We start from the raw sequence: 26,378 nt of genomic DNA on the forward strand, positions 1-26,378 counted from the left end.
AAAGCTATGTCAAACCCAGAGCTGTTGGACATGCTCCACTTAAAGAAATCCCAATCCCTCCGAGCTACACGCTCTAGGGACCTAAACCTTGTCACACAATAAACAGAACATGCCGGAGGGATAGATTCCTGTCCCAGAGCCTTCCCATACTCTGGAATAAACTACCTATCTATATTAAACAAAACTCCTCATTAGCACTCTTCAAGAAAAATCTTGATGATTGGATGGGAAATAGGAAATTCACCCCGGGGATCACTTCAGTGGCTCTGCTTGACAGTGGCACAGGAAAATAATTTTCTTGGGTGGCAAAAGCCAGGGTACCTTTTTGGCTAGGCTTGTATAGGCCCCAGGGCCGATTGCCTAGTACCTACCTATGTTGTTTGTTTGTTTGTTGTTGGTGCAGCGGTAGCGTTGTTGCCTCACAGCAACAGGTTCTCCCATTCAATTCTCGGCTGGAGTGCGGGGAGTGCCTTCTGTGTGGAGTCTGCATGTCTTCCCCACGGTTGGGTGGGCATTCGAAAGACATGCATAAATGGGTGTGCCTTCGTTGAAGGTTGAACGTTGAGCTGGCACCTCGGAATTCGTGAAAATCTACTGCCAATCACTAGCGGACCGGAGTTCCGCTGTGGCGACCCCTAACCGGAAAAAGCCAAAAGACAAACAAACCTACCTATGAACCTATAAAAAGTGAATTACACTTATAGAATAATGACAATAATTAGAGTTATAGACTTATTTTACTTCAGAGAATGCATATTAAGTTTTATTTTCTTTTTTATTCTGTCATTGTCTCAGCTTAATGATACTAATATTTTAAAATCGTCCCTTATTACTTCTGGATTTGTCCCGGATTTTGTTAAGCATTGTCCCATTCAAAGCTGTGCTAAAACTGAACTAAACTACAATTTAAAGCTTACCAATATGTTGCTCTAAGCAATAATACTATTTAGGAGGCCTTGCTTAATTAGAAAATAAAATTAAAAAAACGGAAAAGTTCAAGGCAATGCTTTAACTGCGTATTTGACACCACTACTTCCCTGCGGTCGAGTGAATCTAAAGACATGCAGGTAGGTGCGAGCGTGTATGGATGTGCCTTCTTTGAAGGCTGGGCTGGCAACTCGACACCGTAAAAATTCACTGCCATTCATTAGCGGACCGGAGTTCCGCTGTGGCTACCCCTAACTGGGAAAAGCCGAAAGACAAGACTTCCCGTTTAGAAATACATTGCAACTCAACATGCGTTTCTATCGGGTTCTGACAGTATTTTTTCCAGCATAAGTTATAATCCTCATTCGCAGCATTTAAAACACATAATTTATTTTTATTCACAAGCCATCTTTAAAACAGCCAATATTCAAACGGAACGCTCCACGTTTGCCAAACACTTAAAACTACTTTAAGTATCCGCAAGTAAAACTTAATCAAACTGCCACACTCCAAATGGTCGCTGCATCCATACAATGCGTAGGCGTCTGAAACTGCCTTCTAAACCGGAAACCGGAAATCCAAGCCCAAGATGGAATATTGTGGGTTCTGTAGACTGTCATCCTTTGGTTGCATGAATCGTTGAAGTATATACAAAGAAGTACAGAAAGACGGTGGTGTGTGTAGGATCCCAATCTTACCGGGTGATCGTTATCTCAAAAAGGTAAGTTTGCTCCTTGGCTTCAGGAAACTCTCTAGAGGAAGAAGAGTTAATTTTTTTACAAAAAATAAACATCGGTTTCTAGATTGGGTGAGGCACATAATTTTTCACTTTGGGTGTTAAAACTTTGCTAATATCACCGTTGTTTCATCCCGGGATATGTTAATGCAGGGAGACACTTATTCTTTCTGAAACTTGTGCGTCCATCACTGCATGTAGTATGTAAAAAGAAAAAAAATGTACATGCACACCTACCTCTCATCTCTTAACTCAAGAAACCCGGACAAAGCCAAAAAAAAAAAAACAAAGCGGGGGGGCTCAGAATTAGGGGCAAATTTTAAATGCTGCTGTTATAAACTTAAAAGATTGCTAGAATAATGTTTTGATGTTTGCGTTAGCCTGGATCTTCTGAAGACTATGACATCTGAAATTAAATGTCTGCCGTTATTTATTGACTTAAAAGATCTTGTGAGGAACAGACCAAACTATGAGGCAAAAAATGTGGACATTCTGCAAAATTTGGGAAAGCTGAGAGGTATGCTTCACATCTCATGCTTAATGAGTGCAGCACATAACGCAGTTGTTTTTTGCTGTTGAGGCTCATAGGTGGTATACTTGCAGTGTTCCATATTCCATTTATTTCTAATGGTATTTGTGTGACTTGATTTATAATGAGTTGGGCATAAACCCATTTGCACTGGAGTCTTGGAGAAGAACTTCTTTTGTTATTTCAACAGACAATCAGTAGTTTTACACAAACAGTAGTTGCTCATACTGCTAGTTACATGCGTAATCTGTTATAGTAGTAAATGTAATTAATTAATAAATTGAAGGACCTAGCTTTTTTGTATCTTTCTGTACACATATAAACTGCAGGACAGTGGCCTTCAGGTAAACATATTTACGAAGAAAATACTTGTTAATGTATCAAGTTAACTTACTGCAGCAGAATGTATTGAATGTTCGATTAAAGAAACTGTGGCCAGCAATTATTACAGGTGTAGAATTATGGCATTTAGATATTATTAACTGTACTTTGTGAATTCAGGATGTGGTGTCATGTAATCTTACTGGTGTATAATTCATTTGTATATTTTATATAAAGCTGGAGTCATAATGTCATGATCATTTGGGACCAAAAGTTGTGCTGCATACCTTGCATAGCTGGAGAAGGACTCCTGGCAGTTGGTTGACTCCCATTTCTTGGCTACACAAAATATGTTTATTGATTGGTGATTATGGAGGAGAATCGACCGTAAATAAAAGAGCCAGTTTAATAAGGAAGCATGAGGAATTATTTATATTTTATTATGCTTTTGTTTGATATGTTTTGGAGTTGTTGCTTTGCTACCTTATGCTGTAGATTGATAAATGATTACTCAGACTGTCTGACAGAGTTCTTTTGGATGATACTGTATTTGGAGAGGATGTTAGGATTCAATCGAGGGTTGATTGTCTGGCAATGGCTTTGTTATATGTAGTTGTTGTGGTCATAAGTTGGGTGAAGTTGTGCAGATGTATTTTATAGAGTGTATCGCCTCACAGTAAGACGTCTTATTCGATTCTCAGCTAAAGCGTCTTCTTTGTGGAGACATGCGTGAATGGGCGTACCTTCGTTGAAGTTTGTGCGTCAGGGCTGTCAACTCGGCACGTAAAAATCTACTGCCAGTCATTAGCAGACCGGAGTTCCACTGTGGTGACCCCTAAGCCGAAAGACACAACGACAACAATTATGTTGAGGTGATTGACATAAGCAGAGGAAAAAGAAAAGGGGAATCAGCACTAATCCCAAATACGTGTTGCAGTGGATAGTGGAAATTTTAGATATTACAAAGAGAAATCTCTCAGTATCAAGTATTCTGTCTTGGGCTTGACAACAAGAAGGACCATTCATCACATCATGTGCATTGTTCTGATAAGTAAGTAGGGAATAGTAATTCTCCTAGTTTGTCAGGAAAATATAGTAAAGCTTAGTTTAGATAGTTTTTTTTATTTGTCTGAGTCTGTCCATCAGTGTTATTTTCAATATTTTCTATGATTTGAACTCTGTGGTTTACTGTAAGTTTATGGCCATTTTGGTACAGCTTGTCGCCTCACAGCAAGACGTTCTTCGTTCATTTCTTGGCCAGAGTGCCTTCTGTGTGGAGTCTGCATGTCCTCCTTGCGGTCTAGTGAGTTTTAAAGACATGCAGTAGGTGCGTGTGTGTCTTCTGTGAAGGTTAGGTGCTGGGCTGGCAACTCGACCTCGTAAAAACCCCCTGCCAATCAGTCTGCATACTGGTGATCCACTGTGGTGACCCCTAATGGGAGGAGCCGAAAGACATTGCTTTGATTTACTGTAAATATATATTCAGTATGTTCATGTTCTTTTTATTATTTATTATTAAATATATTTAAAACTTTTTATTGTGGTTGGTCCTTTTAGAAAGTATTTAACCTTTGAGAGTGCTTATATTTATTTGGTGACACTGTGTGGGCTACACCTGAAGGCATAACTGTCTTGGTCAACTACTACCATTTGTATTGGTATTAATATTACACAGTGTAATTGGCCACCCTTTGTTAAAGACCTTAGAGTAGCTGATTGTGCAGTGTCTGCTGGCAGGGATAACTACCTGCTGTGGGCAGAAGGGGGCACACCAGGCAAATTTGTGCCAGCCGTTCCCAGGTGTGAGTTTGTGTGAAAAATCAAGTGTGTGTGTGTGTGTGTGTGTGTGTCTGCTACTTTACGCAGGGACATGATGCACTGGTTTCACAGAGAGGGTGCTGGAGGACATGGCTTAGGCACTCAGTTGAGGACTTAACCCTGTAGCTGTGCTATTGGGGAGCCTTATTGGGGCCCTGGTGGGAGACAGATGTAAAGAAATCCAAACCTCGGGCTGACTGCATTCCCAGTGTGCTCTTAAGGGAAATTGTATTTGGTGCAGAGAGCTGCATCTGGAAATACAGTGTGTAATGTATTTCTCTGAAACCTGAACGTTCCCCACAGGAGCCAGTGGTGAGGATTGAGGCTCCTTAATCATTGACTCAGAGAGGGGTCATCATGCATGCATTATTGGCTTTTTTGTGCAATAAATTACAAAAGAGGTGTACTTTTGAGAGCTGCAAATATTATAAAGGAAAGTGTTCCAGATAACAGTAATGTAGTGGTTTGTGAACTGCATTTCTTGTTTCAGTTGTATTTTTCTGTATTCCAGTGTTGATGCCATCAACACTTGTAGTTGTGTAGTAGGAGTGTTGGACTTATTGAAAAGTATTTTTTCTGTAATGCATTAAACTTCTTACTTATATTTATTTTCCTTTATATTTTATTATTGAAACCGCTCTACTTGCAGTTGTTGCCTAACTGGAATGTTCCATTTAGTGCAGTACATTTTCTATGATGCATGAATTTACCAACAAAATGAAGTGGAGTAAACTGGAGTCTGATTTACTTGCTTAGGCACTATATATTGTTTTTTCATTTCTTCGGTGATACATATGACAAGGATTGTGTAAGTTCAAGTTTGCAACCTTGTTTTTGTAGACGCTTCTTTATCAGTGTGATATTTCTGAAGATTTGTAGGCAGGTCAGAATTGGTTCTGCTAATGTCATAGCATGAAGCTAACAGTCTTGTCCTTTTACTAATGTTCTTAGAACTTAACAGTGGTCTCTTTATTGATCCTTGATCTTTTGAAAACGTTCTCTGAGGTCTCCTATCCCGTTTTTGACTGTTTGGCTCATGAATTTTGGTATTAGAACTGTAACCATCAAATGTTTTTCATACTTTTCTGACATAGTGTGCTTATTATTGTGGTGCAATCTCAAATGCAGGCTCATCCAACTTGTGTGTTCTGTGCATTGTCCCTTCTGTACATCATTTTTATCAGTGATGTTATACCTGTCTTCATCCAGCACACTGATAGCTCAGCCATCATGTTCCCCACAAAAATTTGGGTAAAATTCCCTTAATGGCTAGCAATTACATATGCTCGATGACAACACAGAAGAAATTTGGTGATTAACTAGAAAAATAAGTTTTTTTTCAGCTGTTCAACCAAAAGTAGCTCAAGTTTAAACATTGGTGCAGGAGATGGTTTCCAGCAAGTTGGTTACAGGAAAAATAAATAAAAAATACTCAGAAATATTTAAAGTAAGTGAAACACTCAAACATTGAAGGAGTTTGTAAAATGCGAGATGGAAAAATAGACTGGCTGAGTATGCAAGCTCTCAAGAAGAGCTGTTTAGAATTTTAAGGCAGAGTTTGCAAAGAAAACGTGAGATGTTGTGCTGTACCGAGGGAAACTGGAAGGAGCAGTGTTTTTTTTTAAATGTTTTTATGAAACTACCGATATGCAACTAGTTTAGTGTTTCACAGTATGATTTAACAGATACTGCATTTTATGTGTGTGCTGAAATCTGACATTGAGAAAGCAGCCAAGACCAATATTAGTAAAGATGCAGTCATACCAGCATAAATAGCTACTCCTGACAACATAGTGGTTGAAAGGAAAAGTACTGAAAAAAATGGGGTTCAGTAGAGTGTTTGTGGGGAAAATACTCTTCACTGTACACCAAGAGAAGCAAGTTTACTGCAACAATAATAGACTGCTGATAGGCAAGGGTGTGACTCAAACTGCTATATCCAGTTTCTTTAGAATGCTTTTTTTCTCTTGGAGGATCCAATAAATTTTTGGATGCAGAACAAGCAAGGAACGAATAAAAAAGTTTATCTAGTAAATGCAGATACATCAGGGACAAGGAGACTGCTGATCACTCTTCTGACAGTAACAAAGCCCCTAGAAAGACTTTCCAATAAAACCTTTGCCATTGTTCCAAGGAAAAATGTTTGAGCAATAACAAAAAATGTAGGAGCTGACTAGAAGACTCAGGAATACCTTAGATGTCAACTAGGGACTGGTGTTGGGAGATGGAGATGATAGGTAAAAGACTAGCAACATTGTGAAATTAGTAAATAAATGGGATATCATAAAACACCAACTACACTAGATGTGTAAAATGTAGCTTTGCAAGAAGAAGTTTATGATAAGACTGGAATTGTGTTGACTGTGTTAAACTGGTCAGTGAACTGTAAAATATATACTTTGTCACTCATGTTTAAAAGGACTCAAGTTGTAACTGTGTATAAAATGTCATGATATAAATTGCATATTATATTGTAAAGCAGTTTTGTATCAGGTGCAGTCACTGTTTTTTAAATGTCAGGTGGAAGGATTCTTATCAGTGACTAATGCATATACACAGTAGGGTATCAGAAATATGGGGGAGAAAATGGTTCTAACTAAGAACATTATTCTCCATTCAGGGCTTAATGTATGGTTTGCCCATTCTCTAAGTACTGAATAATGTAACCGAGATAAAGGAACTGGAGGTTGGATGTTTGGAAAGGGGAAGAAGTAAGTTACATAGAAACATATGTTGTTTGCGGGAAGGATACATACAGACTATTGTTCAGGCAGATTAGTTAAGTTTAAGGGAAGGCAGGAATCGAGCATTTTCTGTAATGCTGGAATGAATGATAATTGCTGAAAAGAAGGTATGTAAATATAATGTATGAAAGTAATGATAGTCTTACTATTTTTACTATATATATATATATATATATATATATATATATACCAATGTCATTGTTTTAAAATGCTCCTTAGTGTATCAGTAAGAATAAAGTGTTTATGTCAGAATCCTTCAAAGAACACTGATTCCCCTATTTCAGGATCATATGTTAAGGGTACAGACAGCAGCCAGAAACAAATATTTTGCTCTGCTGCTACCTGGGCACCAACCCAATGATCAAGTTCATACTTAATTTATCTAAGTTTATCAGATAATTTATTCCAAGCTGGTATCTAGTTACAATGTGTAGGGGTCTTGTAATTATAAAGCTTTGTCTTAAATGTGTATTCAGTTTCTTCATATATAGCTTCACATTATTATTTTTATGTAACAGCATTGACATTGTTCTATAGTAAATGAATTTGTAATGTTTCGTTATGAAGCACCTTAAATGTCCATATTAGCTGACATCTTACAAAGCAATACTTCAGTGTGTATAAATTAGGATATGTGCATCTGTTTTTGTACGTTATCTCTTGGTTCTTAATATATTTTTAGCAAACTTCCTCGTATGGGTTTCAGTAAGCCAAGTTGCCCAACGTTATAGGAGCAGAAAAAATTGTACATTGTAGTACATGGAGTGTGCTGATTATGCTGCGATATTCAGAAAAAGACAAACCAGTTAAGCATCAGAGTGGCGAGCAACATGGCCTTAACAAATATAAACACCCCCTGCATATGTTGTTAAAGTCAGGTCTAGGACCAGGCAGTCTGCCTGTACTGACTAGCAAATGATAGCAACATAGCAAAAGATTTGTTTCTGCCTGCTATCTGAGCCCTTAACGTGCCCCTAACTTCATGTTAAAAAAATGTGTTTGCCTGCATAATCTTAAGGATACAATCTCTGAAACTCAAAAATATATATCATTATTTAATGACCTCAGTCCTCGTTGGTTTGTCTGTAAACCAAAGATTTTATGAAGAACAAACCAAAAATACAAAGCAACAATCTGGACGTTCTGCAAAAATCTACACAGTAAAGATGCATTAAAGGTAAGTGTAACATGACAGCTGACATTGTCAGAAAAGCAGTATAACACTGTGTTTTATGTCAAAGTAGCGACCCCCCCCCCCATAACTAGTAGTACATGTAGCAATAAAGCTCCATGCACTGGAAAGAATTATTATTGTCTCGCTGATTATAAACTTGTGTTGTGAAGATGGTTGGTAGGATTCACTTCTTGAGCTTCGCTGTCAAGGTGAATTTCTTGGTGTCCATGCCTTGAACACATAATAAGCAGGCTATGATTATCGACACACTTATAATCCTCTATATTATACTCCAGAATTGGCCTGATGTAAACCTTATACAGAGTTGTCTGGTACATAGCATCTCTGGAAGGTAAATTTTTGGTCATAAACCTAAGTAGTTTCATAGTTTGGCAGCATGTCATGTCAACATGTTTAGAGAAGGAAAAATTAATGGACCTAAATATACTCTGCTTTTAATTTTTTTTGTTGTCTTTAATGTAATTTTTGTCAGGTGACTGGATATGCAATTCTTGGTTTTCCCAAGTACATAATGTAGTATTTGTCAGTATTAAATTTTAAGCCAGAATTCCTATTTCATTTATACAACTAGTAACATTATAAAAGCCCTTTTCATTAGAAATTAAAAATTCAGTTATACAATCCTCAGCATATTTTGAAATCAGGTAGAATTAATTTTGTGAGATACTTGAAAACAGAATGTTTAAACAGAGTAGGTCTCTAGACCAACCACTGAGGGATACATAACGTAGTTGATAAATATCTAGAGCACCGTCCTTGTATTACCACAGGCTGAGATCTTAATGTCACCCATGACTTAATCCATCTGATAATATATATATAGATTAATAACATCATTTCCCATAGCTGTAATAATGACAGGTGAGGCAGAGTATCTAAGGCAGTGGGATGGTCTAAATAAATGGCGCTTGATGATAGACCTAGATCTAAGGCTATTGAAAAGTGATCAAAAAATTCAAGTAAATTAATGTTGAGTTTCCATTAATAAATCCATGTTGATGAACATCCATTAAATCAAAAGTATTATCTTTTGATTTTGGGATATTAGTAAAGCACCATTCAAAACAATTGCCTAAAATAGAAGTTAGGCTTCTTGGATGATGTTTCTCAACCTCATTTCTGTTATTATTAAAAATTAGTTTTACTTTAGATGTTTTCCAGGATCCTGGAAACGAGCCAGTCAGAAGAAGATCATTAAAAATCAGCTTAAGTAGTAGACCAATGGTATCCTTCATGTTTTGTAGCAAAATAACCTGAATATTGGCAGGTCTCATGTATGTTGTTGTTGTTGTGTCTTTCGGCTTTTCCCGGTTAGGGGTCGCCACAGCGGAACTCCGGTCCACTAATGATTGGCAGTAGATTTTTACGTACTGAGTTGCCAGCCCTGACGTACAACCTTCAATGAAGGTACGCCCATTCACGCATGTCTCCACACAGAAGACGCTCTAGCTGAGAATCGAACAGGACAACGTCTTACTGTGAGGCGACAACGCTACCACAGCACCACCACCGCAGTCTCATGTATGTCATTTTTGATATTATTTAAGGCTTTCATGCTTAATTGGGTAATCATTAATGGACGTACCATGTTTACATTTTGCACTTTAAATCCAAAATATCACTCTATAATCATTAGCACCAGTATTGATAAGGGATTGTTGAAGTAGCTCGCTATCATCTTAAAGTCATAAATCAATGTATTATTGACCTTTATTCATTTGATTAAATGTTTGGCATTTCTGTTAACATATTTATAGTCTTTTATATTAAATTTATTTTCAACTAACTTACTTATTTTCATAAACTGATTTCTGCTCCCATACTTTTAATTTCAATTTCTTACTAATTTTATTTATCTTGTTTTGTTGTGACCAGTAGGGTATTTTTGTATAGGTGCTAAATTATTCTTTTATCTTATAAAGCTTAATTAATTCTTAATTCCATCAAAAAAGGTAATCTGGATCTTGTACCTGTATATTTAACAGTCACTATGTATTCCACATTATACTTCAGGATATTTTCTAAAGTAGTGTAACCAAATGCAGTTGTACTACTGATCAGTTTATCTGTCTAGTCAGTGGGATTGGGGGGGTTTTGTCATCGTAATTAATTTTACCTTAATCATATGTCCTGATGTTATGTGAATGATAGGATTGCTTAAGAATTTCAAATTCAGTCACATTGTGTTACAAATTTCCCAGAGGATAAGTAACTGAAATGTTATGTATGATGTTTTCCAAATTAGTAGCAACAATGTCAAGTAAGTTATTTCCTGTAGTATTATAAGTGACAAATTTTGATACAAACCTTGGTAGGAAACAATGTAAAAAATTATTTTTGAGCTTATATTTTTAGACAAAATTCAGTCTAGTATAATATTAGTAATTAAAGTTTTCCCATTAACAGTGTATTATCTGACTCTAGAGTGATCACAGGCTTAATTAGATGGTCTCCGTGTTTTATGGAGTCAGTATTTGGACTGCAGTAATAGAGAACTATCCATCTAAGGTTACATAAAGAGATGTTATGTACAACTACCACAGTAAAATGTGAAGATGTATTAAAGGTGTGTATCTCCATAATATTTTAAAGTGCCTTTTTTGGACAGTAGCTTGGTTGTTGGCCATTACTTGGACTAGGTGAACTTCATGGTTGCTGAATCTCTCGCACAAGAGATGCAGAGAACTCTACTCTGTATTTTCTATAAAGTGCAATTTTATCTACTTATCTACCTTTTTCTTTTCTTTTCTTAAGGTTATAACTGACACTTCTCTTTATCAAAATATTCAATTGCTGACATTTTATTTTTGTCCTCGGAATCCGGGTGAGAGCATTTTGTATTGCATGGAACCTCAGAGATGGCTTTAAGTAAAAATTTCCAGGATGAAGGACATTAGAATTTTAGATCAGAATTTTTGTTTACTTTTTTTCTCTGAACAAGTTGGGTGTTGAGTGAGTAAAGCTAACTGTGTTGGTTTCTGTTATAATTATGCTAAAATATCCATTCCAATCCATGTCAGAACTCATTTTATTAGAGGTGCTGCTACTTCATGGCTCATCTTTAGCAGTACCTCAGTGGCATGTATTTGACTTGGCCAACAATTTCCACCTGTACTAAACAGTTAAATCAAAGATGATTGCCATTCCAAAAGCACAATGGAATATTTCTTCATCAGTCAGTTGGGGCACATTGATATTTGCTTTTGTGAAGCTTAGTATAATAACTGATAGAGACTGAAACAATAGGAAACAAAGAAACAGTACTGTTGTTGGCATGGGATACTCATAATAACCATCTACTATCTTGTAGCCTCATCTCGTATTGCAGGCAGCATAGATGACCATCAGTTAAATCGCTTTAAGGGAGATGGGCTTGCCAGATGCCATGTTTATAAAGCATAAACCATGTAACAAAGACTGAAAAACGTAATTAGATTGTCTGCTTTTGCAGTGAATACTTTACGCAGCAGCAGCCGTACTTTGAATCTTTCTTGCTGTTGCTTGTTCCAGTAGCAGAATTCATCAGGAGCTATTTGTGTCTGTGGTGGCATTCTGTCATATTTAAGAAGTAATAAACCAAACACGGAAGCACTCCTCCAGCTGAACACCAGAACACTTTATTCGACAGCACCAAAAACAAATCCACAGAAAAACGTTTAATATTTAAGAAGTACTTTGAACTTTAATATTTTCAGTGGCTTGCTGCATTTTTTTAACTTGTTAAGAAGAGTAGTAATACATATTTTGAAATTCAACAATAGTTAGGGAATTTACACCCTTTGTGTAGTGGACTTAAAATATGCACTTGGCTATAAAAAGTTAATTTATGTGCTGACTTTGCTGTTGATGTGTTGCTGTAGTATGAGTGCTTTTGAGTATCTTTTCACGTCTTCCTTGTGTCCACATGGGTTTTCACTATGTGCCTTAATTTCTTCCCATATACCAAAGAAATGCTTTATGAAAATTGGTGATCTCCCAAATTGCCTGTAGGTGGGTGTCCTGTGGCATACTTCCTATCTAGGATTGTTTCCTCTGTTGTGCCCAATAAATGCCAGGAGGGTCTGTGGCTTCCCTTTGGCGCAAACTGGATAAAACCCGTTTCTGATAATGAATTAATAAATCTTCTAGTGATGTTACCATACTTTGTTTTGTATGGCATGATTTATCTAATATAGTAGTACATTGCGGTAGCGTTGTGGCCTTACAGCAAGAGGTTCTCCCGTTCGATTCTCGGCTGGAGTGCGGGGAGTGCCTTCTGTGTGGAGTCTGCATGTCCTCCCCGCGGTCGAGTGGCGTTCCGAAAGACATACGTGAATGGGAGTGCCTTTGTTGAAGGTTGGGCTTCAAGCTGGCAACTCGGCACTGTAAAAATCTACTGCCAATCATTAGCGGACCGGAGTTCCACTGTGGCGACCCCTAACCGAGAAAAGCCGAAAGACAAACAACAACATTACATATGTGTAATTTTACAGTTTTTAATGTTTTTTTTATGTGCTGTGAATTATTTGCATAACCATCGAATGTTCAGTGTTATGGATTACAAACTCAAAGCTAATCGGGGCTGTTTAAAGAGTTTGCTAAAAGATAAACCAAGCTGACTCTGTTCTTGAATCAGGCTTCTATGAATTTATTAAAAAGCTCTATATTCCTAGCACTTCATATATGCACAGCTGACTTATTCCACAGTGTACCATCTCTAATGTAAAATAAAGAACTTTGATGAAAAGAACTACACTGGTGTATAAATACCAACAAATTTCTTTTTGTAGAAACATGTTTAAAAAAAGTAATACCTTGTGTTGTAGCTAAAATGTCATTTACACGCTACTTGCAGATCAGGATTAGAGCACTCCATAATAACCTGTGCTCAATAGAGAACAGTGAAAAACAATCTAGTCACATGTCTTGTGAATGTTTACTGGACATATGCTCAAGTATCCTCACCTGGGACAACTAAATACACAAAAGATTCACAATATTGTGTGATAGGTTTTTCTGTAGATCTGTTAATTAGAAAGAAACCCTTTCCTCTCTACTTGAAAAACATTGCATGGCTGTTTGAATCAGCTTCCTAAGTGTTTGTTTGACAGTTACATAGTCTCTTTTATTACCTAAACATGGGGCTTTATATTTTCACCAGAATGTCATCATTATGCATGTAGCATACAAGAGGCCGCCAGACCACCAAGGTTGAAAACTTTTCTTTTCTACCTTTACACAACCTAAATGGGAACATACCTTTCCATATCCATCAATCAAATGATACTTATAGAAAATTATCCGTCTTTGTTTAGTACTTTTACCTAATACAGTACCCCTCATTAACATGCATTTTAACCTGTAATTTATGGCATCACAATCAGCTCTATAAAATTTGCTAGTTAAAATGTTCACCTGTGTTCCTCATCAGCCTGAGAGGCAAACTTGCATGAGATGCACAGATGGTCTGAAGCCAGTAGTTCAGGCTCATTGCCACAGATAAGGACCTGTAATCTACTACTAAGCCATATAATGCCAAGGATTTTCCTTATCTAGTAGCCTCTTTTAATATCCAAGTGTATTTAAATGAAATGACAATCCCTTATTCCGCAAATAACCAGTGAGTTAGAACATTGCGTACTCCTGTCAGCACCTTGAGCATTTATATCTACTGCCATCAGATTGTAGCTACCAAGAATGCAATTATAAATAGTCTAACCAAACGTAATGTCAAAGATGTTGTAGGTTTGATATCTGATAAGAGTGCAGTATCCCTTTTTGTTGCAATATGTAATCCTTAACACAATCACTTCACATTCTTCTCAAGAAGTTAGATAAAAGAAGAAGCTGTACTGACATATATAGAGATACTCCCACTTCTCTTACCTGCTCTATAGATGTAGATAGAGGATTCATCTTTTTGCTTAACCAGGTTTCAGTAATCAGCATGGTGTCATAACCTTTATCAGCAATTCTTGCTTCCAACTCCTTTATTTTAGTTTTCAAACTCGTGGTATTAACCGTGAAACATTTGGGCAACTTTTATATTCTGTGTGCTTCTTTGTTTGCCTAACCGCTAAACTAAAATTATTTATCTAATTTGGTGATTCTGTTACCATCACGCCTATTGCATTGTTGACCTGAATGAAGGTTCATCCTTACGAAACCAAGTACATCCTACTTCAAATTCTTCCCAAGAGGTAGTAATCTTCACGGAATTAAATAGTGAATCTCTCCAAATATTTGTCATCATTCTCACCTGTCCTTAAGGAAGCCAGAATGGCAGGGGATTTGTAAGAATGTTATAAAAACAGATCTGATACCACCTTTTTTAATTACAGAAATATTTTTCTAATGTCACTTGTGAAGTTATCCATATCCATCCTGGCCACATTATTTCTGTTGTTTATATTGTAGACATTTTGTCCATGTTTATAAATCAGAAATTCTCACACCATTCCATATAAACAAACAAGAATAAGGATGAAGAGCGAGAGTTAAGAGGGGTAAAAATGCATAAACTGATTAGCATTGTAAACTGGTCTCTTCTCATTTAATTACCCACTATTGATGAGGCACTGTCCCTTAACAGTACTATTCTTGGGGTCCTTGTAATATGCCTTACCAAGATGCTTTACAACAATGCATGCTGGTCTTCTCTGGATAATTCACAACCTGAAATTTGTTCTAAGTAGTGTAGACTTAAGAGTTGTCTCATTATACAAATGACAAACTTCCATCCTCTTTGAACTGCTGATGGTTACAAAGTGTCTGTAAGGATCTCAAGATGTATTATCAGAGTTATTTTCTTCCACAACAAACAACCGAACTCCACCAGTTGCCCTTTGTAATGCTGATGGATTGAGATACTAATGCAAGTGCACTGTTTTTTAATATTGTTATTGGAGGTTATCCCCCTCCAGTGATTGTTTACTTTCTCCCACTACAAAACTTCATCCTAAAGGAAGTTAGCAAGGAACATGATTATAAGCTGTTGTCATCGTGCTGTCTTGCCTTTTGTTGATGATCCTGAATCCACCTTCCTGGCTGCAGAGGCCATTTAATTCCAGTTACATTTTTATATCTGAAAAGATATCGTAATCCTTCCCTTTTACAATAGTGACACTCACATTCTGTTGATGTACTAGCAGGTGTATCCGCTTCTAAATCCTCTGTGGAAAAATATTGAGTAGAAATTCTAAAGTTTTGACTTCATAGCCAATTCTCACCATGCCTTCTGTTGAGGGCATATCTCTGACATTTTAGTTTTGGAGATTAACAGAAAAAAATTAAACGAGACAACATCTGCATTTGTGCTTTTATATGGTTCGACCGTTTGGAAACCCTTGATATGTACTTTCAGTCCTACTGTATTGATCAGCAGGCTTTGTCAGGTCAGACTTTTTTTCATTTGCTTTAAGGGAAAATTAAATGAAGTAAAATGTACCCTGCCTTCCATACATAGTGGAGACGGTGTCCCCTGGGTTTGGTTCTGGACCCCGTTTTCTTTACAGTGTGCATAAAGCAGGTGTAGAACCACTCTAGTAGCATTCATTTCATTTAGTATGCAATTAAATTTGACACTGCTCTGTGCTGATTGCTCTTCTGCTTCTCTTCAAATTGAACTGCAAAAGAGATCTCCAAGTGTTAACCTAGTTAGAGGGAGTTACTGTGCTTCCCAACACAGCTGTGTAGGGCCAAGTACATTCCCACTCTGCATATGATCTCTGGCAGAAACTACTTGATTGGCCCTTCCAGACTGTGCTGCTGTGCAGCTCGGTGTAATCCTCAACAGCTGACTATGGTATAACCCCCAACACCCACACCCACAAACACTTTACCATTTGAAAAGCAAAAAAAATCTAATCCTGTATTTGGCAGTATGCATCATACTAAACCCTGGCACATCTTGAAGTTAGTGTCATCTTGCTTTCTATGCTACATTGTAGCTCCTTAATGTGTACTTAACCTCATCATCTTGACTTACTTCATCATCTTGACTTACTTTGTAACTACAGAGCACAGGTCCACCACAGTGTTACAGAAATTATAGCCAAGTCCTTTTGCAAGGATCACCATTGCTTATGGGCTCTGAGCTGATTTCAATTTATTGTAAAGATCATCATCATCATCATCATCATCATCTCCCTTCGGCTTATCCCGGTTAGGGGTTGCCACAGCGGAACAACGTCCGCAGAATGACTGACAGTGGAGTTTTATGGTGTCGAGTTGCCAGCCCAGCGCCCAAATGTCCACAGAAGGCACACACTCACACCTAGGGCCAATTTAGAGCGTCCAGTTCACCTACAGCATGTCTTTGGGATGTGGGAGGAAACCCACGCAACCACAGGGAGGACATGCAGACTCCGCACAGAAGGCACCCCAGCCGAGAATCGAACCAGAGTTTATTGTAAAGTTGAGAATATTAATTTAAATTTTGCCTTTCCTTTACAATACAGATCTTGGTTTAGTAATGTATTGCAGTAGCTAGAGAATCTGTACTTTTTATTTTTATGGCAGCAAAAATAGTCTGTCCATTTGCTGACTTGCTGCAGTCTGGAATAATCTACTATGGATCTAAGAAAAACCAGATCCTGCAAGTACTAGAATGAAATGGTAGTTACTCAGGTCTCTTGAGCAGAATATAAGGCCTTGAGCTGTGAGAGTTTTCATTAAAAAGAGAAGAAGAGGTATTATTTCTATTTTCATACTGTTTTTTGTACCTTTTAAGCTATTTTGTTTTTAACCAGAAAAGTTACTTATTTGTAATTTCTGTTTGGTTTAGTGCTATAATCTTGTAGTTTTATTCGCAGAAGTGGGAGAATTGTGATATAGTGCAGGATCTGTGACTTATTTACACATTATACATCTTCCATTGCATTTTTGTCATGACTGTATTTACTTGTTATTTCTGCCTGGTCAGGTGCCATAGTCTCGTAGTATTATTTCACAATAGTGGCAGTTTTGTGAGATTTGCAGCAGGGTGTTTGCCCATACAAACTGTTTTTATACTTTAATTCTGTTGAAAAAAAACATAAGACATTCTGTTTATTAATATTTGCTTGCTTAACCTGTCTTTACAACTGCTGTTGATTTCCTACCCTTTGATTGTTACATTGTTACAAGCCTCTACTCTCCCCACGGTTTCATTCATTGCTGCTGCCCCTGCTGCTACCTTCTGGTTGCTACTGTAGTCCTAGATTTCCTGCCCCCACTGTAAAAGGTAAACACCTGAATTTCTAGCCTGTCTTGGACTCTATAGACCTGTAGTTCACAGTGGTAAGAGAACTATGATTTGTTACTGGTTCTGAGTCACAGAGCTCCATTGGCTGAATGTATTGGCTTTTAGGATTGTTTTTTCAATAGCTTGTCTCCTTTAACCTGCACTGAGTTTGACCAGGGTCTTTTACTCATGACTCTCAGAAGTTTGGAAAGCAGTGAACTGTGAAATTTTTTTTTTATCAAAATGGGAAGAAGAAAAATCTAGCTCCATGCGCCACTGCCGCTAAACTTGCTGTACGGTGGGTTGGCTGTGCAAAAGCCTTTTTCTCTACAGGAAGCCTTCCAAATCCATGCAACAATGATAGTCTAAACTTGAGGCTTCAGTAACCTGTGCCAGGGAAAATAAAACACACCCTGAGCTTCAGTAAAGCTTGCATTGGATATTTATACAACCTAAGAAATTGGGCAAACCCTTCACTATTTGTTGTTAATAATTCTACCTAAACTAACCCTTCCATTCCAACACCAACCCAACTTAAAGCAGTTATACTCCCCTAAATAATTCATTTCTAAATAAACCATGGACTAGCACTCCGTCACAATGTTGTAGCCAGCCTAATTGCGAGTGTTGTGTTAAGACAATATAAGAATTGTCTCATGCTTTGTCATGATCATCTGTAACAACATAGGAACAGTGTGTGTGAGAAGTACATATATAGTGGCATTGGAGGCTAAAATCTGGGATATAAACAGTTCAGACATAAAGACTGTAAGCGGTGGACTCCCTGTCGCACCTCACCCATGACCATCCTACTACACATAATCCATTTTATGGTGAGGTTCTAAAGGTTAACTTACCTAAACCTTAAACACCTCCAAAATGCAGCACAGACACAAAAATAATTTACTTCAGTAATTGGTATGATTGACATACCACCCAGGGGTGGCCTGCTCCCCCCTCCCCGTATGCTTATGGATATTGGCCAATACATTAACCTCCAAAGTACCTTTTTTGAAATTCCAGCCAGATATACCTACCAATATAATGAAGCAAACAAGGAAAATATGAATATATTACTGATCAAGGCTAGAAGCCTAAACAAGAAACTCAACTTCTTATAGGTTCATAGGTTGGTACTAGGCTAGAAGCCTAAACAAGAAACTCAACTTCTTATAGGTTCATAGGTTGGTACTAGGCTATCGGCCCTAGGGCCTATGCAAGCCTAGCCATAACAATTCCCTGGATATTTCTTCCCACAATATTTACTTCTCCAGGCCCCTGTCTAGCAGGCAGACTGACATGATCCACGGGGTGAATTTCCTATCTCCCATCCAATCATCAAGGTTCCTTTTGAAGAGGGCCAATGAGGCGCTCTGCTTGATATGTATGGGCAGTCTATTCCAGAGTATAGGGAGTCTCTGGGTCAGGAACCTATCCCTCCAGCATGTTTAGTTCATTGTGATGACAAGGTTTAGATCCCTGGAGCATGTGGCTCTGAGGGATTGGGATTTCTTTAAGTGGAGCATGTCCAACAGCTCAGGGTTTGACATGGCCTTGTATGTTAAGCAGAGATCGCCTCTGAGTAGACGATATGCCAGAGTGTAGCTGGTGTTTTTTTTAGACGGTCAGTATATGGCATCTGCTTTAGGCCTGTGATTCTTTTAGTGAGGTATTTCTGTGGCCTTTCAAGCTGTTGCAGATGTCTTGTGAGGTACATACCAAACGGGGCGTTATACTCTATAATGGGTCTAATGAGGGATGAGTACAGTGGGACAATGAAAAGCCCTTAGTGATGAGGTGTGCCACATTGAAGGATTTCCTGACTGTTGTGGCAATGTGGTTATCGAAAGTGAGACCACTGTCCACCTGTGTCCCTAAGTCTCTCATCACACTTTCGATGTTTAGTGTCCTGCCACCTATGTGGTCATTCATGGGTACATGTTTTTTTCCAAAGGGGATAACTATGCATTTCTTGGCATTAAGCTTGAGCTCATGGCTCTGGCACCAGGCATCTGTTGCTGTAAGGCCCTTTTGTAGAATATCCACATCATTTGGGGATTCAATAATGGCTCCCAATTTGCAGTCATCTGCAAACTTTGTTAGCCAGTGTCCCTTAGTGTTGGCCTGTACTTCAGAGAAGTAGATGCCAAACAAGAGTGGTCCCAGGACTGAACCCTGAGGTACTCCATTTGTCACTTGTCTGGAGCTGGATTTGGAGTCTGCTACTTTTACAGTCTGGGTTCTGTCAGTAAGCCAGTTAGCAACCCATCGAGTGACATAGGGATATATGCCCAGCTTAGTAAGTTTATCTATGATTCCAGAGTGGGGGATGGTGTCAAAGGCCTTGGTGAGGTCCAGATAGGCTGTGTGGACTGCCTTACCCTCGTCCACACCTCTGGAGACTGATTCGAAGAAGTCAATCAGATTCAGGAGACAAGATCGGCCCATCACAAACCCAAACTGGGTGGGGTCCAGTGTTTGAAGGTTGCCAATGTCTTTGTTTATAAGTTCCATGATAATGCGTTCCATGCCCTTGCAAATCAGGCTTGTCAGACTGATGGGACGGTAGTTCCTGGGATCCAAGGTGGATCCTCCCTTGTGGAGTGGGATAACTGTAGCTGTGCGCCACTCAGTGGGCACGAAGTCTGAGGTGAGGCTATGATTAAACATGACACTTAGGTGAGGTGCCAGTTCATTTTGTAGTTCATGTAGTACACAGCCTGGGATGTCATCTGGTCCCATGGATGCTATATTCTTAGCTTTGGAGAGTGCGGTTTCTACCTGTGTGCCCGTGATTATCGGAATTTGGCAATCTTTTGGTATTGAGATGGGCCCTTTAGGGGGGTGAGAGTGGGGTGAAGTTGGCACTAAATCGATCTGCCAGGATGTTGGCAATATCCTTGGGATCAGTATATTTAATGCCATTCTGTTGTAACTCAGAGCATATCTGAGCATTGCCATTTAGATTCTTGACATAACTATAGAATGCCTTGTGGTTGTCTTTGGAATCTTTGGCAATTTTATTTTCGTAACTAGCTTTTGAGGTTTTTATGAGGGATTTCAGCTTCTTACTGAGGCTGGTGAGGGAGTTTTTTGCATCCTGGGATTTTCCTCTTTTTTTGCAACAGTTTCTTTCTTCTGTTGTATAGTTTGTTTATAGCAGGGGCCCACCAGATTGGCTTTCTTTTTTTGGAGAAGAGCATCTTGGTTCTATTTGGGATGGCACGATTCATGCACGAGTGGATGTGCTTATACAGTGCCTTAGTGTAGGATTCTGCATTCTAACTTCCAGATCCCGTCTGTGTGGGTGTTGTGAAGTTTGTCACTTCTTCAGTAGCTTGAAGTTGGCTTTGGAGAAGTTTTTTAAGTAGGTTTCCTTACTGGGGGGTGGGGGTGGGATGTGGATGTCAAGGGTGATTGGTCAGGTCTGACCATAAGCAAATGAGGGGGTGACCACTGGTGTGGAGCATCTATCTCCCATGTTGGTAATGACCAGGTCTAGGATATTGGAGCCCCTGGTGGGACAATGGATTAGTTGATCCAGGGCGTTGGAATTTATGAATTCCAAGAACCGTTGGGAAAAGGAGTTGGTACCTGAGTAGTTTTCCCAATTAATGGCAGGGTAGTTGAAATCACCCAGTATTAGGGTGTTTGGTTGTATCTTAATATTTTCCAGTATGTTTAGAAAGGTGTAGTGTGAATCTTGGGGCATGGTTGGGGATCTGTAGCAAGCTACAGTTTGGATTGCAGTCTTACCTAGTGTTAGTTGCACCTGGAGAATTTCAGATGCATTGTGTTGGGCAATTAGCCTGGAGGTGTGAATATCCTTGGTGAATATGGACATTCCTCCACCTTTAGTGTTTCGGTCCTGGTTTTGTGGCCGAAAAGTGTGGTAAGAATTGTAGCCTGGTATTGCAGGGGTGCTCTCTGGAACCTTGAACCAGGTCTGCGTTACTGCACAGATATCGATGTTCTCCATTTTTAGGAGTGCCTCGAGAGAGTGCATTTTGAGGTTTAGACTTCCAGCATTGAGTAGCATTGCCTTCAGATTTTGCCTGCTTCTATCTGTTACGGTGGTGGTTTTATCCTTTGAACCTTGCCTAAAAAGGCACTATAGGGGTGGCAAGAGCTTTAGCCAGTAACCTAAATCCCAGGGGTGACAGGTGCAGACCATCTCTGGCAAAGCATCGTGGTTTGTCGATCATGTCTTCCCAGGCAGACAAATACTGGATCCCTTTTGAATGACACCACAAGCTTAGCCAATTGTTGAAGTCAATCATTTTGTCCTTATACTGTGGTATCATTCTTGGCGAAGGCAGGATGCTACTCAGGGCTAGGGTCATACCTGCCTGGGTCACATGATCCAAGAGCTCTTCCATATCTCTTTTCATGTAGTCCAGGGAGGTACGTCTCAAGTCATTCATTCCAGCATGGACAATGACAGAGTCGTATTTGTACTTGTTGTGGAGTGACTTGAGTGCATGTGTTATGTGGCGGATCCTGGCACCCGACTGGCAGCTAACTGTAATTTTCTCCTTGCTCAGTCTGGTGAGTGGGACATCAGTGTGCCTGACTATAGAGTCACCTATGACTAAAGTGTTTGGTACATTGTCTTGCCTTAGGGGCTGTTGTTTGGTGGCACACTGGTGTTGTAAGCTGTGTGTCACTTTGGTTGTGACTGGTGTTTGTTTGCGTTTCGGCTTCGGAGGTCCTTGTTACTTGGGCAGGTTAATGTTGAGGGCCTCCGCATATGTGGGTTTAGTGTTGATATGTGTTGGTGTTGGTGTGGGTTTTGAATGGCTATGAGCTGCTTGAGGTGTGATGCAGGTGTTAACCTTCTCCTCTTGACTGTCTAGCACAATCTTGGCCGGAGAGAGCTTTGCTTCCAGTTTGGCTATGTAAGTGCATCTCTCGCAGGTTGTAGTATTGGGTGGTTGGAGGAGAGGATTGTCTGTGTACATGAGGCAGTTGCCGCATTGCCCCAGTATGCCCAGATTCACCAGGTGGACAGGAGAAATCACTGGAAGCTGACCCTTGGACATGCCTGTTTAGGTGCTTTTATGTAAAGTTTAAGAGCTGTTTCCCTTACCTTTGCAAGGTACTTTGCAATTATAGGCTGTTTAGTGCCTATGATTAATTTCTCCTTACTGACAAGGAGAGCTGAGTGCTTGTATTTGTTTCAGGCTTCATAGTGCTTTCCAGCAGGTTCTAGAGCAAGTGCTAGTCACAGGGGTTCAGATTTTAGTGCTACTACTGAGAAACCAGCTAGTTTTAAGGGAAAATTTGAAGAGCAGACTTTCTGGCACCTGCAATGGTTTAACTATAGCCTCGCAGTGCTGCACGATGTGAAAAATATGCAGACACACGCGTTTTTAAGCCAGAAAGTTGAAAGGGATAGAAATCAGCCCAAAAGGCTAATAAAATTACAATTTCAGAGCTGGAAACCACTCCTCTAGCATTAAATAGGCAGTACAATGTTCACCAGTCCCACTGGTAGGCAGTAGGACTTCCTCAATGCAAGGACTGGATAGCTCTGAGCACAGAAAATAAAGTCCTGAGACAAGCAAAGCTTGGGATATGTACTGGCTAGAAAAGGTGGGAAACAAGCAAACAATATAGTATTTTTTTTTGTTGAAACAGGCTAAACAATGCAATAATACAGTAAATAAACACAGAAAAGGCTAACACACTTGAGTGTGTAGTCCTAGACAGTAAATGCAATTAAAACTCTACAAAATTAGCAATTTAAAACTTTTTTTTAAATGAAGCAAGGCAAGTGCACAACTGAAAAACAATTTAAGTGGAAGTAACACAGCAGAATAAGTAGCTAGTCTACATATACAGAGAAGTCTATATATGCAGTAAAGCAGCTAAAACATACAAACACTTCAGATACAGTGCAGCCTAGAGCACTTGAGTTGTAGCAATATTAAGGCAATTACAGTTATAATAAAGGCTCTAAAATATAGTCTATATTTCCAAAGTGTTTGAGAAGCACAGTCGGGACACAAGGAGATTCAGGCAAAAAAAAAATTTTGAAAGGGAAAAAGGAGACACAGAAGGCCTTATCAAATGTTCTCTCTGTATTAGGTAGAATGAGCTAATGACACTAGACTGGGAGGAGTGTCCCAGATCAGATTTACAGTAGGGGTGGGCCACTGCAAAGCCACCAAGTATAACAGCAAGACAGCAACTGAGAGGGAGGGTGGGGACAAAAAAAAAATAGCCTACAGACAGTCAGCACTGGAGAAAGCCACAACATGTAAGTTTTTAAACAGAAAAAGATTTGTAAAGATACAGAATGCTTTTAACTGCAAACAAATAAAATAAAAGTGCTATATATAAATTGCTAGAAACAATAAACTGTATAAATATTAAAAAAACAGGATACTTATATATCTCAGCTAACAGTTGTAGTCAACACCTCTTATTCACTCTGCTCAGTGTGTATAGACAGAAACCCTATCAAAATTTTGGCTTAAATACCAGAACAACAACTTTTTTTTTTTTTACAAAAACACAAAAGAACTAGCCAGCAGACAATTAACACAATCTAGCCACGGTAAAGAAAGGCTTCAGCTAAAAAAAAATAGCCTACAGACAGTAAGCACTAGAGAAAGCCACAAAATGAAAGTTTTTAAACAGATAAAGATTTGTAAAGATACAGAATGCTTTTAACTGCAAACAAATAAAATAAAAGTGCTATATATAAATTGCTAGAAACAATAATATGTATAAATAATAAAAAAAAACAGGATACTTGTATATCTGAGCTAACATATGTAGATACTAGGCTATCTGCCCTAGGGCATTTATAAGCCTAGCCATAGTGTATTTGGCTTCCGCCTCCCTATTAGATTAGCCTACTGTGCCTCTGTAAAGTAGGTCACAGAAGGTACCCTTTTGAGATTAGTTTACTGTGTCTCTGTCTAGCAGGGACACAGAAGAGATCCCAGGGGTGAGTTTGCAATTTCCCATCCACGCGTCCAGATTTCGCTTGAAGAGGGTCAGCAAGGGACTATGTCTAACATGAATTGGGATTCTATTCCAGAGTGAGGGGAGCCTCTGGGAAATTAATCTGTCCCTCCAGCATGTCCTATTTATTTTTGTGCTGAGGTTTAAGTCCCTGGAGCATGTAGCTCTAAGGGACTTGGACTTTTTGAGGTGGAGCATGTCCATTAATTCTGGGTTTGACATGGCTTTGTACGTCAGGCATAGATCACCTCTGAGTAGGCAGTAAGCAAATGAGTAGAGCTGGAGTTTCTTTAGTCGAGCTGCATAGGACATCTGTTTGTAGCCCATGATCCTCTTGGTGATGTACTTTTGGGGTCTCTCCAGTTGCTGCAGGTGTCTGGTAAGGTACATCCCAAAAGGGGCATTGTATTCAATTATGCCTGATGAGTGACGAGTAGAGGGGCACGATGACCTCTCTTGATCTAGATGCGAACCCTTTCGTGATAAGGTGGGCTATATAGAAGGTCTTTCTAACCACTTTGGCAACGTGATTATCAAAGGAGAGATTACTATCTATGTTGGTCCCCAAATCTCTAATTACTTCTTCCGTACTTAATGGATTACCACCTATGTGGTAATTTGTGGGCACCTTGTTTTTCCCAAAGGGGGTGACTATGCATTTTTTAGCATTTAGCTCGAGGCCGTGGCTCTGGCACCAAGCATCCGTCTCTGTGAGACCCTTTTGGAGGATGCTTGTGTCAGCTGGAGATTCGATTATGGCCCCCAGTTTGCAGTCATCTACGAACTTTGTCAGCCATAATCCCCCTGTGTTAGCCTGAACCTCAGAGAAGTATATACCAAACAAGAGAGGTCCCAGAACTGAGCCCTGTGGGACACCACTTGTTAACTGGTTTGGATTCAGACATGGCACCTGCGATTCTGACCATGTGGGTTCTATCTCTGAGACAGTTTGCAACCCATCCTGTGATATAGGGGTTGATATTTAAGCTGGGAAGCTTATTTATGATGCCCGAGTGGGGTATTGTGTCAAAGGCTTTGCGATGTCCAGGTAGGCTGTGTGGACTACCTTGCCCTCATCTATGGCTTTGGTAACTGTTTCAAAGAAATCAACTAGGTTTAAGAGGCAAGATCTGCCCTTAACAAAGCCGAATTGTGTAGGGTCCAGTGTCTGGAGGCTCCCAATGTCTTTGTAGTCAACACCTCTTATCCACTCTGCTCAGTTTGTATAGACAGAAACCCTATCAAAGTTAGGGCTTAAATACCAGAACAACAACTTTTTTTTTTACAAAATCACAGAAGAACCAGCCCCAACTAGCCAGCAGACAATTAACACAATCTAGCCAAGGTAAAGAAAGGCTTCAACTAAAAAAAAATAGCCTACAAGACAGTAAGCATTAGAGAAAGCCACAAAATGAAAGTTTTTAAACAGATAAAGATTTGTAAAGATACAGAATGCTTTTAACTGCAAACAAAATAATCTGTATAAATAATAAAAAAACAGGATACTTGTATATCTCAGCTAACAGTTGTAGTCAACATCTCTTATCCACTCTGCTCAGTGTGTATGACCCTCCTCACCCTGGTGAAAGTAGATGTCTCTGCAGTGACAGAGGAATAGCTTAAAATGGCAATAGAGTACTATGGCTTTGCAGGCCTGTAGTGCTTTTCACACTTTTAGACCAACCATTGTGCAGGAGGGGAAAAAAGGTGGAGGTGTCTGAATTCATCAGAAGAGACTCTCATCAAGGCTTTTTAAGCAGCACGATGCGCTAGAACTGCTTCAAGTCAAAATTAGCATGAGGACGCACCCTTACCACATATTGGCTAACTACAGCACACCCTCTATTACCAAAGAAAGCCACAATGCCCCTCTACAAGAACTATAGTCACTTAAAATTAAACCCCATGCCTTTTTTTGTATCGGTGATCTA

General features: G+C 39.1%; 1 protein-coding gene across 1 annotated transcript in view; it reads left to right on the top strand.

Moving 5' to 3' along the window:
* The first annotated feature begins 1,320 nt into the window (after nt 1–1,320).
* The window catches only part of EXOC1 (exocyst complex component 1), a 1,123,278-nt gene continuing 1,098,220 nt past the window's right edge, over nt 1,321–26,378 (top strand). Inside the window, exon 1 of the mRNA XM_044062479.1 lies at nt 1,321–1,648. The gene's annotated coding sequence lies outside the window, so the exon portion shown is untranslated. The remainder of the gene's footprint in view (nt 1,649–26,378) is intronic.

Source organism: Protopterus annectens, chromosome 2.part1 (assembly GCF_019279795.1).
Source record: "Protopterus annectens isolate FY-2018-M chromosome 2.part1, PAN1.0, whole genome shotgun sequence".
Lineage (NCBI taxonomy): Eukaryota > Metazoa > Chordata > Ceratodontiformes > Protopteridae > Protopterus > Protopterus annectens.